We start from the raw sequence: 19961 nt of genomic DNA on the forward strand, positions 1-19961 counted from the left end.
AAGGGATTCCACAAGGAAGCTTGGCAAAATTGTTAGAGGTGTAGGATTGAATTCAAGGTAAGCTCAAATCCTTCTTGCTATGGCCACTTAGAGTTTGTATTGATGTGTATGTTTGATTCATGTCTAATTCATGCATGAATGATGAGGGTTTCTCTTACTTGGTTGCTTAGGCATCTAGATTTGGGTGTGGTATGAAAGTATACTTCAATCTATGGTTTTCTATCATCACTTCATGGAATTATGTATATATCATGTGTTATGTTTCAAAGATATGAAAGAACTTGAATTCAAGAGTGGAATTAGAGAGGGAGATGACTTTTTAAAGCTCCTAATCTTGCTTAATTTATGATACTCAAGGTAGAATTCATGTTATAGTGAAGTTAGGTGAGTATATTGCATTAACCTAACCTTGGGTTGCATGTAAAAATGGAATGAATACCTGGTTGGGACTCGAATGAAGGTCCAGAATTTCAGAAAATTTGCTTGGTCCGCTCGAGTGTAGGAAAGCCCGCTCGAGCGGGAAAAACCACCTCTCAGCAGTTTTGTGCAATTTACAGTCCGCTCGAGCGGCCAAAGTTACGCTCGAGCGGAGGACTCATTTTCAAGAAAAATTAAATGTTTGTTCAGCTTTGAGTGCTTGTTTCTCTGGTATTTTTAGAATGTTTTACAGATGATTTTAAAGTGGTTGTAAGCATGCAAGGTGTAAGACTCAGGAAATGCTTTATAAAAAGAGAGACTAATGTATTACTTGTGTGCAGGGCACATTCCAGAAGGAAGCAACACGCCATCTCAACACTGTGAGTAGTAGTACTTATGTTATGTTATGCAATCATGTTAATGTCTCAAGCATGTAATGCTCTTATGCATGTTTAAGATATGTTGATGTTATATGTAAAGAAAAGCATTTACAAGGGCTATATGTCATTTTCAAGGGCCGTGTGCCACAAGTTTCAAGTACATTTTCAAGGGCCATGTGCCACAAGTTTCAAGTGTACTACAAAGGCCTCGTGCCATATGTTCAAGGGCCTCGTGCCATATGTTCAAGGGCTTCGTGCCATCATGTTTCAAGGGCTTATAGCCACAAGCTTATGTCACGGGAATAGGCCTAGGGCCATTATGAGCTAAATGCAGAATCAAACAAATCATGTGCATGCTACATCTTTTTATGTATTGATGTATTTAAGCTTCAAGTCAGACGTCTTTCATTATGTATTACTACTCATTGAGCTCGGCTCACTCTCTATTATGTTTGTTTCTGTAGGTTATCAGTCAGGGGGTCAGTCCTAACTTTGACGCTGTCCCTTTTGTCAACCTTTACATGTTCAGGCACCATACCAGGCCATTTATTTTTTTGTGAAGCTGCTAAGATATGGGTCTGCTTTTGAGAGCCACCTATGGATGTTGTACTTAACTTTTATATTCCTTTTGTTATGCCCAATTATCGGGCTAGGACTGTAAATGTATATGTTATACACGATATCCAAGGATATAGTTTTAAACTTTATCCGCTTTTGATGATGTATGTAATGCATGAGATCCTGGCATATTAGAAATAGCTCAACGGAGTATGCTTGTATTTTTGTTATATTAATATTTTATGCTTCCGATAAGGCCCCGTACGGTGTGTACACCAGTTTTTATGTCTGGTCTTGCTTAGGTCATGCCCAAACCTTTAGGGGCAGGTGTAGGGCGTGACACTTATGCTCTTGACCATTAATCAAACTTGAATTCACAATTTACAAACAAAAATCCATGAGTCAATGGTTGGTTACTCACCTAGGAGCCTTGATTCTCACAATTGTGGCCAAGTCTTGCACCTAGCCTTCCCAATTCACAAATTATAAGCCAAAATACACCAAGATGCCTCTTTTCCCTCTCAAGGTCGGCTCTCTCTCTTTCTAAGACACAAATTTTAATTTTTGAGCTCAAGTGAGTGAATTGGATGTAGTGCCTTTCCTTACATAAGTCCCACTAATTCCAATTTATTAATATAAAACAATTGGGCACTTAATTCATTAATTTAATCTGATTAATTTGATCTGAATCAATTTCCAATTAAATTTCACCATAGGTTCTAAAAATTACGCTAACCACAATGGCGTAATCAATTTCGGGTTCTGTGGCCGATAAGGCCTTCAATTTAATTTCCAAAGCAGATAATCAAACAGATATTCCTACGGTGAACATATAGAAATTCAAAGCCACATATTTTCACATAATGGCACACAAAATCACATTAAACACATAGTCATATTCATATTAAGGACCAATTAGCACAAAACGGAATAGAGTTATCACAGTCTTCCCCCCTTTAGGAAGTTTGGTCCCTCAAACTTATTTTACCTTCGTTGGGAAACAAATGTGGATAGCGTAGTCGCATTTCCTCCTTCTTTTCCCATGTAGCATCCATCCCATAGTGTTTTTTCCATTCCACTTTCACCATTGGGATGTACTTGCTTCTCAACCGTTTCACTTTCCGGTCGACGATTCGCTTCGGCCATTCGGTGTACTCCATATTTTCATCAATAGCTACCCAGTGATAATCAATCACATGAAACGGGTCTCGGAGGTAACCCCTCAACATCAACACATGAAACACATTATGGATTTGTTCAAATCCCAGTGGCAAAACAACTCTATAAGCAACTGGACCAAACCTTTCCAAAATCTGAAACGGCCCAATGTAACGGGGCAACAACTTGCCCTTCTTTCCAAACTTGACTTGGCCTTTCATTGGGGACACACGAATAAACACATGGTCACCGACCTCGTACTCAAGAGGTCTTCTTTGAACGTCTGCATAGTTCTTTTGTCGGTCCTGAGCTATTTTGAGCCTTTGCCGAATAGTTTTGATCTTCTCAAAAGTATCTTGCACAATTTCAGGCCCAAGTAAAGCTCTATCCCTGACTTCTGTCCAACATTTTGGTGATCTACACCTTCTACCATACAAAGCCTCGTATGGTGCCATACCGATGCTGGAGTGGAAGCTGTTATTGTATGCAAACTCTGCAAGTGACAAATAATCTTCCCAACTCCCCTGAAAATCCAAAGCACACATCCAAAGCATATCTTCCAAAGTCTGTATTGTTCGTTCTGATTGCCCATCTGTCTGTGGGTGGAATGCAATACTGAACCTTAGTTCTGTTCCCATAGCTTTCTGCAAACTCTTCCACAATCTAGATACAAATTTCGGATCTCTATCCGACACAATAGATACCGGAACTCCGTGTAAACGGACGATCTCATCAACATAAATAGTAGCCAATCTATAAGCATTAAATGTAGTTTTGACAGGCAGAAAATGTGCAGATTTAGTTAGTCTATCAACTACAACCCAAATAGAATCCATACCTCGAGAAGTCCGAGGTAGGCCAACAACGAAATCCATAGTCACATGCTCCCACTTCCATTCAGGAATAGAGAGAGGTTGAAGTAGACTGCCTGGTTTCTAATGTTTAGCTTTGACTTGCTAACATTGAAGACACTTGGACACATATTCTGCAATCTCTTTCTTCATTTTAGGCCACCAATAGGTTTGTTTCAAATCCCGATACATTTTATTATTACCCGGATGCATAGCAAATACGAATCTGTGGGCTTCATCTAAAAACCTCTTCTTTAGTTCCGGAATATCTGGGACACACATTCTGTTCCGAAATCTCAACACTTCATTCTCAATGCCAAACTCTGCTTTCGGACTTGTCTCAAATTCATCAATCACTTTCTTGAGGAATTCATCCTCTTTCTGTTTCTGCTTGATTTCTTCAATGATTGTCGGCTCGACTGTAATAGTGGCTATCAATCCGCCCTGTTCACACATTATCACTTCAATTTCAGACTTCTCAAAATCTTGCAAGATCTCTTTCTGTTCAGTAAGCAAACAAGCCATACTCCCCGTTGATTTTCTACTCAAGGCATCAGCAACTGTGTTAGCTTTCTTGGGGTGATACTGAATCTCTAAATCATAATCCTTTATCAGTTCCAGCCATCTCCTCTGTTTCATATTCAACTCCTTCTGCGTAAAGAAATATTTCAAACTTTTGTGATCCATGTAGACTTCACACTTTGCTCCATACAGATAATGCCGCCAAATTTTCAAAGCAAAAACAACTGCGGCCAATTCTAGGTCATGCGTTGGATAATTCTTCTCGTGTGGCCTCAACTACCGGGAGGCGTAAGCAATAACCTTTCCATTCTGCATTAACACACAACCCAAACCTTTATAAGATGCATTGCTGAAAATTACAAAATTCTCCGTACCTGAAGGTAGTGTCAAATTGGTGCAGTGGTCAATCTTGTTTTTAGTTCATGAAAGACAGCTTCTCTTTCATCGTTCCATTCGAACGGTTTCCCTTTTCATGTCAATTGGGTAAGAGGCACAACTAATTTTGAAAAGTCTTTTACAAACCTTCTGTAATAACCAGCTAAGCCTATGAAACTGCGAACTTCTGTCACATTTGTCGGTGTAGGCCAATTCACAATTGCCTTTATTTTCTGTGGGTCCACTGAAATTCCTTCCTTGTTGATCACGTGCCCTAATAAAACAACTTCATCCAACCAAAACTCACATTTCTTTAGCTTAGCAATTAATTTCCTTTCCCGAAGTATTTGTAGGACAGTTCTCAAATGATGTTCATGTTCAAGTCTATCTTTAGAATATATCAAAATGTCATCAATAGAAACCACAACAAACTCGTCAAGGTAGGTTTTAAAAATTCGGTTCATTAAGTCTATAAATGCTGCCGGAGCATTAGTCACTCCAAATGGCATAACAAGAAACTCAAAATGTCCATACCTCATTCTGAATGCGGTTTTCTCAACATCCTCTACCTTAACTTTCAGCTGATGATACCTGGATCTCAAATCAATCTTAGAAAACACCTGTGATCCCTGCAACTGGTCAAATAAGTCATCTATACGGGGTAGGGGATATTTGTTCTTTATTATTACCTTGTTCAATTCCCGATAATTGACGCACAAACGCAAAGTTCCATCATTGTTTTTCACAAACAATATCGGTGCACCCCAAGGCGAAGTGCTAGGTCGAATAAACCCCTTGTCAAGCAGGTCTTGCAACTGTTCTTTCAATTCTTTCATTTCAGCAGTAGCCATTCTGTAGGAAGTCTTAGAAATGGGCTGGGTGCCTGGCACAGTTTCAATGGTAAACTCTATCTCCCTATCTACTAATTCCCCTGGTAATTCATTTGGAAACACATCTGGAAATTCTCTAACAATAAGGATATCATTCAATTCAACATTCACAGGTTATTCAGACAACACATAGCACAAATAACCCTGGCACCCTTTCCTGATCAGTTTACATGCTTTCATTGCAGATATCAAATAAGGTAGAGGCACTACCCCATTACCCACAAACACAATCTCTTTCTGTTCTGGTGGGTTAAACACAACCTGTTTTGTTACACAATCAATGGTGGCACAGTATTTGGTTAGCCAATCCATGCCCAAAATTACATCAAAGTGTCTAAATTTCAAGGGCAACAAATCCACATATAAGATAGCATCCTCAACACGCATATCACAAAATCGGTATATAGATTCACACAATACAGATTCCCCAGATGGAGCAGACACACATAGCAGATATGGCAGTAATTCTAAGGGTCTATTTAGTCTAGATGCAAATGCATATGTCACAAAAGAGTGTGTGGATCCGGAGTCAATTAATACAAAAGCATCCTGATTACATATAGAAATAGTACCCGAGACAACTGTGTTGGCATTCCGTGTATCGCCCGAAACAAGCGCAAAAACTCTCCCCTGTCTCACGGTATCCCCGATGGTAACAGATTTCAAAGTATTTCCCGGCTTCAGGATCGATGCAGTGGAACTAGCAGCTATCTTTCTACCATTCTAATTACAATCTCGGGCCATATGCCCTTGTTTCCCACATTTGAAACAGGCTCCTGACACACGGTAACAAACCCCACGGTGCCCTTTGCTACAAATATTGCACATGGGAGATGCGTCTCGGGAAGAATTCGAAGTATTTGAGGAGCCCGTGTTTTGCTTTTTCAGAAATTTCTTTTTTAAAAAGAAGCCTTGTCTTTTATTACCTTTCCATTCAGTTGGTGGCTTAGCCTGTCTAGCTATGTTAGCCTCTGATATGATGGCCCTATCTAGCACCCCAATGTAAGTCTCCAGCTTCAAGACATTCACTCTTTCTAATATGTCACTTCAGAGCCCACCTTCAAAGTGTCTCGCCTTCTTATAGTCAGTATTAATTATATGTGGTGCAAACCTGGCCAATTTAGTGAATTTGGCCTCATACTCGGCTACAGTCATACTGTCTTGCCTTAGTTCCATGAACTCTGCTACTTTTCTATCCCGAACACACTGTGGAAAGTACTTGTCATAGAAAATTTCCAAAAATTTCACCCAATCAACATCCCCGTGATTTTCTCGCATTAACATCCACCATCTTCTTGCCTCGTCTTCTAGCATAAAAGTGGCTAGAAGCACCTTCTGGGTCTCCGAACAAGGAAACACTTCAAACAATTTCTCGATACCGAGAACTCAAGCTTCGGCTTTCAACAGATCTAATCCACCATGGAACTGCGATGGTTTCATTTTCTTGAATTCTTTGGTAAGAGCTATTATTCGATCATCATTCTGATTATCTGGCATGGGTGGTGCCGGAGGTGAAGGTGGAGGTGGAGGTGGAGGTGGCGGATGTGGTTGCTGCCACTGTTGTTGCCACTCCTGTTGCTGTCTCAAAGTTTCTGCCATTTCCTGTATCAGTCTTTCCATTCTGTCTATTCTGGCAGTAGAGGATTCCTCTATCTCATCACCTCTTGTTCTCACCATCTGATTAACCTTGCATTATATTTCACACAAAAGATTCACAAGTATGCATATGCTAAAGAGCATACATATTCAGATAATTTGCAATGCAAGCAAATCACAACTTATAACACATAATTGTTCGTATCAAAACGTTTAAGCATATTCTTGATTCTTTCAAATTTAGACTTAACGCATGAATGCATCCTAGATCTTTTCTAGACGCTTATTGCTCTTTTGGACAAGTGTGTGAGTTATTAACTCGTGTTCTGATACCACTCTGTCATAACCCGAACCCGCCCCCGTGGGTTAAGAACATAACTGGCCAGTAATCATGAGATTACCTACGGCCTCAAACCAAACCAAACATATTTAACAGAGTTAATGGGGGCCAAACGGAAGCAATTTAAAACTTTGTCCATAGAGCTGTGCTTACATGGCACATCATAACAACCCATACATATGTACATTAATAACTCACAACAAAATGTGTACCACACAAGGTTCTGTACATACAGGAACATAATAGTCTAAGTTAACCCATCAAAACTATATACAGACATGTTCAAAGGCTACGCCAATATGACAACATAAAACAAAATGACAAAAAGGCGAAGACGGGTCTCGTGCGTGAGACGCGAGGGCTGACTCTTCAAAACCTTTGTTGTTCCACACAGACATCACTGGGGCTGGGTCTGGACTGGGGCTGGGTCTGGACTTCTTTTGGCTCACCTACAAACACATGAATGAGTGTGAGCGATAGCCCAGTGAATAATATCAAATAAAGGAGTTACACAAATGGTATGCAGAACAACATGCTTCAAACGGCCTTGGGCCTAACTCATATTTCTATTTAACATATATATATACACAATTTAAGTCAAGTGACTGTGGTTCCAAACATACTGGCCTTTGGCCCATTTATCTTCCATTTATCAAACTGGCCTTTGGCCCATTCAGATTTTCGTGTCAAACTGGCCTTTGGCCCATTCAACTTCCATTTGTCAAACTGGCCTTTGGCCCATTCAGATTTTCATGTCAAACTGCCCTCTGGCCGATTCATTCATGCCAAACTGGCCTCTGGCATATTCATTCATGTCACACTGGCCTCTAGCCCATTCATTAATGTCAAACTGGCCTCTGGCCCATTCATATCAAACATTTTTCCATAATTCAAACTAGCAAACTTATAAGGCTTATAAGGAAATAAGCAATTGGACAAATGACAACTTCAAAATATCGATATTACTCACAGTGATCGGTTGGTTGGTTTGCCTTGGAGTTCGACCCTACACATTCTATGAACACAAAAGGGTCACAAACAATTCGATCTGTTCTAAATTCACATATTCCTCTTTAGGCTTCATTCTTATCTCTTTAACACAATTACAATGCTCAATGTATGCCTAAGAGTACTTAGAAGTGAAAGAGAACATAAAATGAAACACATAATGTCCTTTTCAAAATTTCAGAAAACAAGGTCCCCGCTCGAGCGTGGACTTCCCCGCTCGAGCGGACCCTTGAGGCCTGCAAAAGTACTGAATATGTCAAATTCACGCTCAATCGTGCACTCTGGCGCTCGAGCGGAAGGCCTCTCTACATGGCTCCCCGCTCGAGCGTAAACTTCCCCGCTTGAGCAGACACCATGTCTGCAGAAAATACTGGGAACACGAATTTCACGCTCGAGCGGCGGTTTCCCCGCTCGAGCGGACATCAAGAATTCTGGGTTTTCCAGAGTTTGTTCTTGAGCTCAATTCGACCTCCAAAGGTTCCAAACTCATAATTTTGGCTCAAACTTAATATATACATGTACTAACATGGTACAAACACTAAATTACAACACAATGGAGCTCAATTTCACAAATTAATCACATGCATGTCCCCATCTACACCAAATTCACTTTCAACATAACAATTTCATACATTCAAGCTCATACCTCTTATGAATGGTACATGCATGTGAGATATAACTTCCATTTCAACTCAAATTGTACAAACGGTGGTCACAAGTATGGATTCTAGCCACAATTTTACATGGATCATATCTTTCATGCTCAATTATAAAAATTCATGGTTATTATGCACATGCATGCATTCCATGACTTCAAATACAACAAATCAACCCAATTTCCTCATGATCAAACTAACTCATGCTCTTGACCATTAATCAAACTTGAATTCACAATTTACAAACAAAAATCCATGAGTCAATGGTTGGTTACTCACCTATTGATTCTCACAATTGTGGCCAAGTCTTGCACCTAGCCTTCCTAATTCACAAATTATAAGCCAAAATACACCAAGATGCCTCCTTTCCCTCTCAAGGTCGGCTCTCTCTCTTTCTAAGACACAAATTCTGATTTTTGAGCTCAAGTGAGTGAATTGGGTGTAGTGCCTTTCCATACATAAGTCCCACTAATTCCAATTTATTAATATAAAACAATTGGGCACTTAATTCGTTAATTTAATCTAATTAATTTGATCCGAATCAATTTCCAATTAAATTTCACCGTAGGTTCTAAAAATTACGCTAACCATAATGGCGTAATCAATTTCGGGTTTTGTGGCCGATAAGGCCTTCAATTTAATTTCCAAAGCAGATAATCAAACAGATATTCCTACGGTGAACATATAGAAATTCAAAGCCACATATTTTCACATAATGGCACACAAAATCACATTAAACACATAATCATATTCATATTAAGGACCAATTAGCACAAAACGGAATAGAGTTATCACACAAAGTCTCAAAGCCCCATCTTTCTTTTTAGCAAAGAGGGCTGGTGCTCCCTACGGCGAAGTACTAGGGCGAATAAAGCCCTTATCTAGCAATTCCTGGAGCTGAATCTTCAACTCACTCAACTCAGCTAGGGCAAAACGGTAAGGTGCCATAGAAATCAGCGCTGTGCCGAGCACTAAATCAATAGAAAATTCCACCTCTTGATGGGGTGGCAAACTAACAAGATCCTCGGGAAAAATGTCCGAGTACTCACAAACCACTCTAGGTAACTCAATATGGATCTCATCACACTCACTACTCATAAAGTTAGTGAGAAGACCACTAAGCTCACTCCGCCCTCGCGGATCATATACTGGTGGCAAAACACTACCAACCCGATCCCCCAAGAAATGGAAACAATCCCCGCTCAAGGTACATACAGTGACCCTTTGGCGGTAACAATCAATAACAGCCCGGTATGACGATAACCAGTCCATACCCAAAATCACATCAAAACCTGACATAGCCATAACTACAAAAGAAAATGGAAGCTGGCGGTCGGCGACCTCTATATCACAGCCCCGATACCCTTGTTTCAAAATCAACTCACCCTCAACAGGTGGTACAACACAAAGAGGAGATGATAACTGCGCCAACTCCAACCCCAAAACAGATACAAATGCAGCAGATATAAAGGAATGGGATGCACCCGTATCAACCAACACATTGGCAACCAAGTTGCAAAACAAAAAGGTACCTCTCACAACAGTTGGAGACGGTACAAGATCCTACGTAGTAATAACATACACACGCCCTAAAGGTCTCTGATCTACCTGCTCACCTCTCGGAGCATAAGTCTGCTGTACAGACTGAGACGATGAGGCTCCTTGATTGGCCCTCGAGGCCTGAACTGACTGAGCCAGCTGATGGCTCTGAGTCTACCACGAACCAGATGCACCAGATGTGCCACTCAACTGCGGGCAAAACCTCTTCAGGTGCCCCGTCTGACCACACTGGTAACAAGAAATCGGCTGACCTCTGCCCTGACTCTGGCTCTGAGGACGAGTTGAAGATGAAGCTGCTCTCAGCCCCCCTTCTCTCTGCGGGCAAGCTGGAGACTTGTGGCCTAGCTGACCACATTTGTAACAAGTAATGTCTCCCTGACTGTCTCTCCCAGAGCCAAAACTCAGCATTGGAAAGGTAGACCTCACAAAAGCACCCTAGGACTACTGAGGGTTAGAACCCCTCTGCCTCCTACCATTCCCTGGCCATCCTGACTCCTCTTGGAGCCCCTCAACCTCCCCTTCTCCTTATGCATGATAATCTCCATATGGGCTGCAGCATCCATAAGGCGCCCATACTCCCGAGTCATGGACCCCGTAACTCTCATCTTGAGCCTGGTCCTCAACTTCTTCTCAAATTCCAGACAACGGCGTTCCTCAGACGCCACTAGCTCAGGTGCAAACCTAGACAAACTGGTAAATGCGGCCTCAAACTCGGCCACTGATGAACTCAGCTGTTTGAGTTGACAAAACTGATCTCTCAACTTCTCCCTGACAGCGGGAGACAAAAACTTCTCTTGGAAGGCACCAACGAACGCCTCCCAAGTACCACCAATACTGTAGGAACCCACATTTTTCATCTTAATCATGTTCATGAGCATCTGTATGATTATGGTTTGTTAAGCTTGCATGTGTATGTTCGTGACTTGTCCTGCTTGAGTGAGTGAGATCCATGCCTTGATTTGATACCTTTGTGATTTGTCTAAGTGTTATGTGCTTGCCTAAGTAATGATTAGCCGACGTTATGCCAAGCCTAGGTTACGTTGCGCCTAGACCATTCCGAGCCGAGGTCATCCTCAGCCTAGAAGTATCCTGGAAACCCCTTTTGTTGACCACCATCCTTGCTTTGACGCATTAGTCGAGATGTCACCTATGCGCCCTAGTGATCTCGTCCTGGAGTGGTACGACCTAGACCGAGGTGTGGCACATCTAGGCCAAAATGTGGCACAGCTTAGTCAAGTGTTGTCTTTCCTAGCCGAGGTCATTGTCACCATAGTTGCTGAAGCCCTTTTGTTAGCCGATGTTACCCCTTGCCGAAGTGCCGTTCCGTGTAGCTTGTTAGATACGCCTTGTTACTAGCCGATGTCGTTGCCTCGTCAGGAAGCCCATACCGTCTTGCTTGTTGAACACCCTTTCACCATGCTTTGTCCAGTCTGTCAGCCACCTTTTCAGGGTGAACCCAACCAGTCGTCGCCACGTGTCCCAACAGAGGGATTAAGTCCAGAACCGGGTAAAGAAAACTATCATTTGGCATCTTAACCTTGCCTTGTAGAGAGAGAAACTCTAGGAGGAAGAAGGAGTCTTAGAGTGAGAAAGTAAGTCTTCAAGCTTGATTCCTTGAGATCAAACCGTTAGATTCGTGTTCCAAGGTTAGATTCTTGATCTGCTCATGATGTTCTTTATGTTCATGTTATTGCATTGCATGATCGGGTATGATTTGTAAGCCATGCATTGTTTTAAAGTTCGGTTTTAGAAAGAGAAAATGACATTCATGTGTTCTTCAAGAAAGTCATGTTTTGATCCGAAAGCTTTTTGCTTAGACTCATGTTTTGTGTTTGTTCTTGCATGATTTTCAACTATGGGTACCCAGGTCCACGTTTTCAGACTCGTAGCATGAAAATCCCAGATTTGTGATAACAGATTGTGATTGAACATTCATATTTTTCATGTTTTCATACTCATGTTCTTCACGTTCATCAGCAGAGGGAAACCCAGAGTTTCCCGACCTCTTTTCCTTGCATGTGGCCCTCGGGAACACACCTCGGCAAGGAGGTGTGGAACCCCGGCCTAGACCTGGTTGGTGCCCAGCATGTTTTCCAAAATCATTTGTGTACATAAGAGACTTGTTTGAAGGTGCATTCAATAGGCTTTGCCATGTGTTTGTAGAACTTGGGCTTGTCTCGACCCCGACGTGTGAAGAACTATGTGAGTGGTATTTTTAATAAAGCTATGTTACACTTGCTTTCATAAAATCTCGTCTTGCCTTGTTTTGAAAAGTACTTGATCTAGCATGAATGACTATCCCTACTTGTATATTAAGCACTATCTTGTTTTGATGACATTTCTTGAAAGTCCTTAGCTGCAGGGGACTATAATGCAACTGCACTCTTGTCTTGAAAGTCCTTAGCTGCAGGGGACTATAATGCAACTGCACTCTTGTCTTGAAAGTCCTTAGCTGCAGGGGACTATAATGCAACTGCACTCTTGTCTTGAAAGTCCTTAGCTGCAGGGGACTATAATGCAACTGCACTCTTGTCTTGGAATGTCATCACCCCCTTGTATTAAGTAGATGTAATAACATCCAAGGAACTTGAAAGGCCGGCAATGAATTTGATTTCCCCCTCGATTGTAGAGTATGCTATGTATTGTTTTGAAAGGAATCTTGGATATCAATCATGCAAAACCTTTATTTCTAATATCATTCACTGAGTATCCAAGCTCACCCTCTCTATATATATATGTAGGTGATGAAGAAGGCATTGAGGCCTAGGTGTGTTGCCGATGTGTTTTGAGTGCTGTGCCGACGTGTTTTGGATTAGCATTTTGTACCATCTTGAAGATTATGCTTCTTAGCTTACTTTTTTTGTGCACTTGTATATGTCGGCTTGAGAAGCCTTTTGGTCAAGATGTATTTTGTACCTCATTTCCTTATTGTATCTAAGTTGTAAGACTTTGTACGAATGTATGCCATTTCATTGGACTTAAGCACGGCTCCCATGGACTATTTAAATTCTGTATATGTATAAATGTTGCTTCCGCACTTGTAAGCCCCATATTTATACTCTGATTGTGTGTGATTCTTGTAAGTCGGCCTTCGGTAATCTCAGATTACTGGCCATCACGGCACCAAACTACTAGGGGCGGTTTGGGGGCGTGACAAATACGGCCCCGAACAAACTTCCACCACTGACCCGCGTCTCCCTTCAGCTGGAAGGACGCCAAGGTCACCTTCAATGCCCCGTCTTCGATGCCAAGCATCTCAAACGTCTTAGTCATCTGCTTAAGCGACTCATCAGCCTTAAGTGGCTCTTTCGGATCACCCACAAACTCGTCCAGATTAGACCGGAAGAACTCCCTCTTCAGAAAGGAAGGCCTTGCCTCAACCACATGGGCCTGGACTTGATTCTCAGGTCTGAGAATGTCCATGGATTCCCTCAATGCTCTGCTATCTCGCGGGCTAAGGCGCTCATGGCCTACTGACCTACTGGCTCGGCCACATTGGCCTGACCAACACCCTCCTGCTGCGCCAGAATCTCATCCGATATAGGCATCTCCTACCTCCTAGGCCTACCACGCCTACCTCCACGTCCTGACATCCTAATAAAGGTAACAAAGAACATTAGCACATTCACAAATGTGCCGAAGCTATCTCACTCGCGTCCTAATACGTGGACAACAGTAATTCATTCCACGTAAGCACATAATCACATAAGCACTTACGAATTTCATTTCCGGATAATGACAGTCCCAAGGCGTTGCTAGAGTTCCGATTAGAAATAGCATTGATCAAGTGCTTTTCCAACAGGACTCCCAGAAACCCAAGAATCCAATCAACATCCTAGAAATTAAATCCCATACCCATATAGTCACATAAGCATGTTATCACATAAGTACATAACATTACACTTAAGTCTCTAACAAGCGAGACAAACCCGATGTGGTACTAACCACTTTCCACGTACCCGAAGTATTCGAACCCGGTACGCTCTGATACCAAGTTGTAACGCCCTCAAAATAAACCCATAAATCATACATTCAAGACATCCATAAACTTAAGAGAGTAAAGCATAATTCTATTTATCAGAGTAATCATTACAAAAGTATTACATGTTGACATCAAAAATAAATACCCTACGGGCTTACAACTTTCCAAGCCAACACTTGGTTACAAAAAAGAGAGTACTAACTCAAAACACAAAATAAGCCCTTGGCTTGATTTACAAGTAATGCACAAAATTAATCACAAAAAGGAAGCCTTCAGCTTCTACAACCTCCCAAGCTACATCCTTGGAGGCGGCATATCACCTGTACCTGAAAATGATGTCCCATATAGGGTGAGCCAATGTCCAGTAGAGATATGCTAAACATAATATGAGCAATAACTAAAACATGGGCATTCGGTAAATGTTAACACTGGTCAACCAATTTACAACACAATCCAATTCCATAACAAATATGTCCATGTTCATTTTACTTTCCCTTGCTTAACCAATTTTCAATTCATAAACATGGCCAGAATTTGGCCAAACAATTTAATGAGATTACAACTCATATCAACAATACTTCCATTTCAAATGAGATAACAACTCATATTAAAACACTTCCATACTTCACAATAGATACACATATTTGCTGTATCAATGGAGTCCATCCCCTATCTCCTCCCAAACCGTGGAGTACATCCCCTATCTCCTCTCACACAATACAATGTATATAAACACTTATCATATACAATGATCAATCAATACACATATTCGATGTATTATTCCAACCATCATATTCAATGGCATATTCAACGTGATTAGTTTCAGTTTTCCCTAATCAACATACAATGTCTACAACAATCAAGATAATCCTCCACCGATAGCCCAAGGCAATTATTTCTAAACAGATAATAAATGCATCAACAGATAAATTATCAATAATTTTCAAGGTGAGTGATTAATCAATCTAACTCCACCGTTTGTTCTCATAACTTCTCAATTTCATTATTTCCAAATCAATTTCATTATTTCCAAACCAATTTCATTATCTCATAATAAATGTCATTTTTTTACACAAATGACCCAACTATACCCAACTATGGTATTTTCCTCCTTTTTCAGTATTGACCCCAAAGGTCCAAATATTGACAATAATCATCAATAGGCTCATTTTAAGACCCAAATACACATACATAATTCAAAGGAACAAAGCGCTCTTTTATAATTTCAAGATTTGAAACCCAACTCCCAAACTTTCCCAACTTCAACATTTAACCAAAATGACTACAAATTTAAGTCAAAGACCATAGAGATGAGTAGTTATCCCTACCTCAAAATGAAGAGACCAAAAGGAGAAGATGAAGAAAACCCAAAGTGCTCCAAATTCATAACTTTTCAGATTAAAAGGAAGCCCTTGCGACCCTCTACCTTTTCTACAAAGGAACAAGGATAGAAACACACTAGAGCTAGATCAAACCTTAGAGAGAAGATATGTAGAGAGAGAAAGAGCTGCTAGTCTAGGGTTTGTATAAGAGAAGAGATGAAAAGGTGAAAGAAGAAGAAGCTGTTGCGAACTGAAATATACGAGGCTCGCTCGAGCAAATGAGTGGTCGCTCGAACGACCAGACACAAGGAACCCTCGCTCGAGCGTAGAAAGTCTCGCTCGAGCCAACAATTCGAAGCTTCAGGTCTGCAACCCAGAAACACGCTTGAGCGACAGAATGCTCGCTCGAGCGAAGAAACCCAAAACATACAGCTCGCTCGCTCGAGAGAAGAAAAGCTTGCTCGAGCCAAGAAATGCAACCTTCAAGTCCAAAACCAGACGCATACGCAGGCTCGAGCGCAAGACTTCTCGCTCGAGCCACCAGACACAACACCCAACTCTCGCTCGAGCGAAAGAACCCTGGCTCGAGCGAAGGAACTGAAACAAAGAGCTCGCTCGAGCGACAAAAGCCTCGCTCGAGCGAAGAAGCAAAATTCTGGATAGCAACTATTGGTTTAAACTCACAACCAACCTGTAACAAACCTGCCCAACACATCCTAAAACTCAAATATATGGAATTAAAGGATGATAACAAGATATATACAACAACCAACTCCATGGAACCTAAGTCCGAATACAACAACCAAAGGAGGAAGAACCGGGATCGCTATATAAGGAATAATTTACTGAGAATTTACTAGGAATTTACCGAAAATTTACAGGGAATTTTCTGAGTAATTTATTGGGAATTTACTGAATAATTTACTTAGAATTTACTGAGTAATATAGTGAGTAATTTGCTTGAAATTTACTGAGAATTTATAGAGTAATTTACTGACAATTTACTGGGAATTTATTGAGAATTTTCTGAGTAATTTTCTGAGTAATTTACTTTGAATTTACTAGGAATTTGTTAGGAATTTACCGAGAATTGGGAATTTGCCGGGAATTTACCAGGAACTTACTGAGTAATTTACTGAGAATTTACTGAAATTTTTTGAGTAATTTACTTAGAATTTACTGGGAATTTATTGGGAATTTTCTTAGTAATTTAATCAGTAATTTACTGAGAATCTATTGAGAATTTACTGAGTAATTTACTGAAAATTTATTGAGAATTTATTTGAAATTTACTGAGTAATTTACGTGGAATTTAGTGAGAATTTGCTGAGTAATTTACTGAGAATTTACTAGGAATTTAATGATAATTTACTTAGTAATTCACGAAAAAGTTTCTAGGAATTTATCGAAAAATTTACAGAGAATATATTGAGTAATTTACAGAAAATTTACAGGGAATTTACTGCGAATTTACTAAGTAATTTATTGAGTAATTTATGGACAATTAATTGGGAATTTACTAAGTGATTTATTGAGAATTTACGTAAAATTTACAGAGTAATTTACTGAGAATTTAATAAGTAATTTACTAGAAATTGACTGAGTAATTTACTAGGAATTTACAGAGTAATTTATTGAGAATTTATTGAAAATTTACTGAGAAATTTACTGTGTAATTTACTTTACTGAGAATTTACTGGGAATTTACTGAATAACTTACAAAGAATTTACTTAGTGATTTACTGAGAATTTACTAGGAATTTAAGGAATAATTTACTGGAAATTTACAGCAAATTTTCTAAGTAATTTATTGGGAATTTACTGAGTAATTTTCTTGAAATTTACTGAATAACTTACTGAGAATTTATTGAGTAATTTAATTAAAATTTAGGGAGAAATTACTAAGTAATTTACTAGGAATTTACTAAGTAATTTACTAACAATTTATTAGGAATTTTCTGGGTAATTTGTTGGGAATTTATTGAGTAATTTACTTTGAATTTACTGGGAACTTATTGAGTAATTTACTGAGAATTTGCTAGAATTTTTTGAGTAATTTACTTAGAGTTTACTAGGAATTTATTGAGTAATTCATTGATAATTTATTGAAAATTTACTTAGTAATTCAATCAGTAATTTGCTGAGAATCTACTAAGAATTTACCGAGTAATTTACTTATAATTTACTAAGAATTTATTTGGAATTTACTGAGTAATTTACAAAAAATTTAGTGAGAATTTACTAAGTAATTGAATGAGAATTTACTGATAATTTACTGTGAATTTACTGAGTAATTTAATGACAATTTGCTTAGTAATTTACTGGGAATTTACTGAGAAATTTACGGAGAACGTTTTGAGTGATTTACTGAAAATTTATAGGGAATTTACTAAGTAATTTATTGGGAATTTACTGCGAATTTACTAGGTAATTTGCTGAGTAATCTACTGACAATTAGTTGGGAATTTACTAAGTGATTTATTGAGAAATTACGGAGAATTTACAGAGTAATTTATTGAGAATTTACCGAGTAATTCACTGAGTAATTTATTGAGAATTTACTAGGAATTTACAGAGTAATTTACTGAGAATTTACTAGGAATTTAATGGGTAATTTACTGATAATTTACTCAAAATTTACAGAGTAATTTCTGAGAATTACTAGGCAGTTACTGAGTAATTTATTGAGTATTTTACTGTGAATTTACTGAGAATTTCCTAGGAATATACTAAGTAATTTTACTGAGTAATTTACTGAGAATTGATTGAGAATTTACTGAGTAATTTACAGAGAAATTACTAGGAATTTATTGAGAAATTTACTGTGTAATTTACTTTACTGAGAATTTACTGGGAATTTACTGAGCAACTTACTAAATAATTTAGAAAGAATTTATTGATTGATTTACTGAGAATTTAAGGAATAATTTACTGAGAATTTATCGAAAATTTACCAGAAATTTACAGGGAATTTTCGGAGTAATTTACTGGGAATTTACTGAATAATTTACTTAGAATTTACTGCGAATTTACTAAGTAATATACTGAGTAATTTTCTTGAAATTTACTGAATAACTTACTGAAAATTTACTGAGTAATTTACTGAAAATTTATTAGGAAATTACTGAGTAATTTACTAAGAATTTACTGGGTAATTTACTAACAATTTATTGTGAATTTTCTGGGTAATTTACTGGAAATTTATTGAGTAATTTACTGAAAATTTATTGAGTAATTTACTTTGAATTTACTGAGTAATTTATTGGGAATTTACTAGGAACTTACTGGGGAATTTACTGGGTAATTCACTGAGTAATTTATTGAGAATTTACTGGAATTTTCTGAGTAATTTACTTAGAATTTACTGCGAATTTATTAAGTAATTTACTAAGACTTTATTAGGAATTTGCTTAGTAATTTAATCAGTAATTTACTGAGAATCTACTTAGAATTTATCGAGTAATTTACTGAAAATTTACTGAGAATTTATTGGGAATTTAGTGAGAATTTATTTGGGAATTTACTGAGTAATTTACAGGGAATTTAATGAGAATTTACTAAGTAATTTACTGAGAATTTACTAGGAATTTACTCAGTAATTTAATGAGAATTTACTTAGTCATTTACGGAGAATTTATTGGGAATTTATTGAGAAATTTACGGACAATCTACGGAGTAATTTACTAAAAATTTATCAAAAATTTACAGGAAGTTTACTGAGTAATTTACTGAAAATTTCCTGGGAATATACTAAGTAATTTTTTTGAGTAATTTACTGAAAATTTACTGAGTAATTTACTGAGAATTTACTGGGTAATTTACCAAGAATTTACTGAGGAATTTATTGTGTAATTTCCTTTACTGAGAATTTATTGGGAATTTATTGAGTAATTTACTGAATAATTTACATAGAATTTACTGAGTGATTTATTCAGAATTATTAGGAATTTAAGCAATAATTTATTGAGAATTTACTGGGAATTTGCTAGGTAATTTACTTAGAATTTACTGAGTAACATACTAAGTAATTTGCTGGAAATTTACTGAATATCTTACAGAGAATTTATTGAAAATTTAGTGGGAAATTACTAAGTAATTTACTGAGAATTTACTGGGAATTTACTGAGTAACTTACTAACAATTTAATGGGAATTTTCTAGGTAATTTACTTGGAATTTATTGAGAATTTACTGAGTAATTTTCTGAGTGATTTACTTTGAATTTACTGGGAACTAACTAAGTAATTTATTGAGAATTTACTGAGAATTTACTGGGTAATTTACTGAGTAATTTACTGAAATTTTCTGAGTAATTTACTTAGACTTTACTGGGAATTTATTGAGTAA

This window comes from Camellia sinensis, chromosome 15 (assembly GCF_055761805.1).
Source record: "Camellia sinensis isolate YWXY chromosome 15, ASM5576180v1, whole genome shotgun sequence".
Lineage (NCBI taxonomy): Eukaryota > Viridiplantae > Streptophyta > Magnoliopsida > Ericales > Theaceae > Camellia > Camellia sinensis.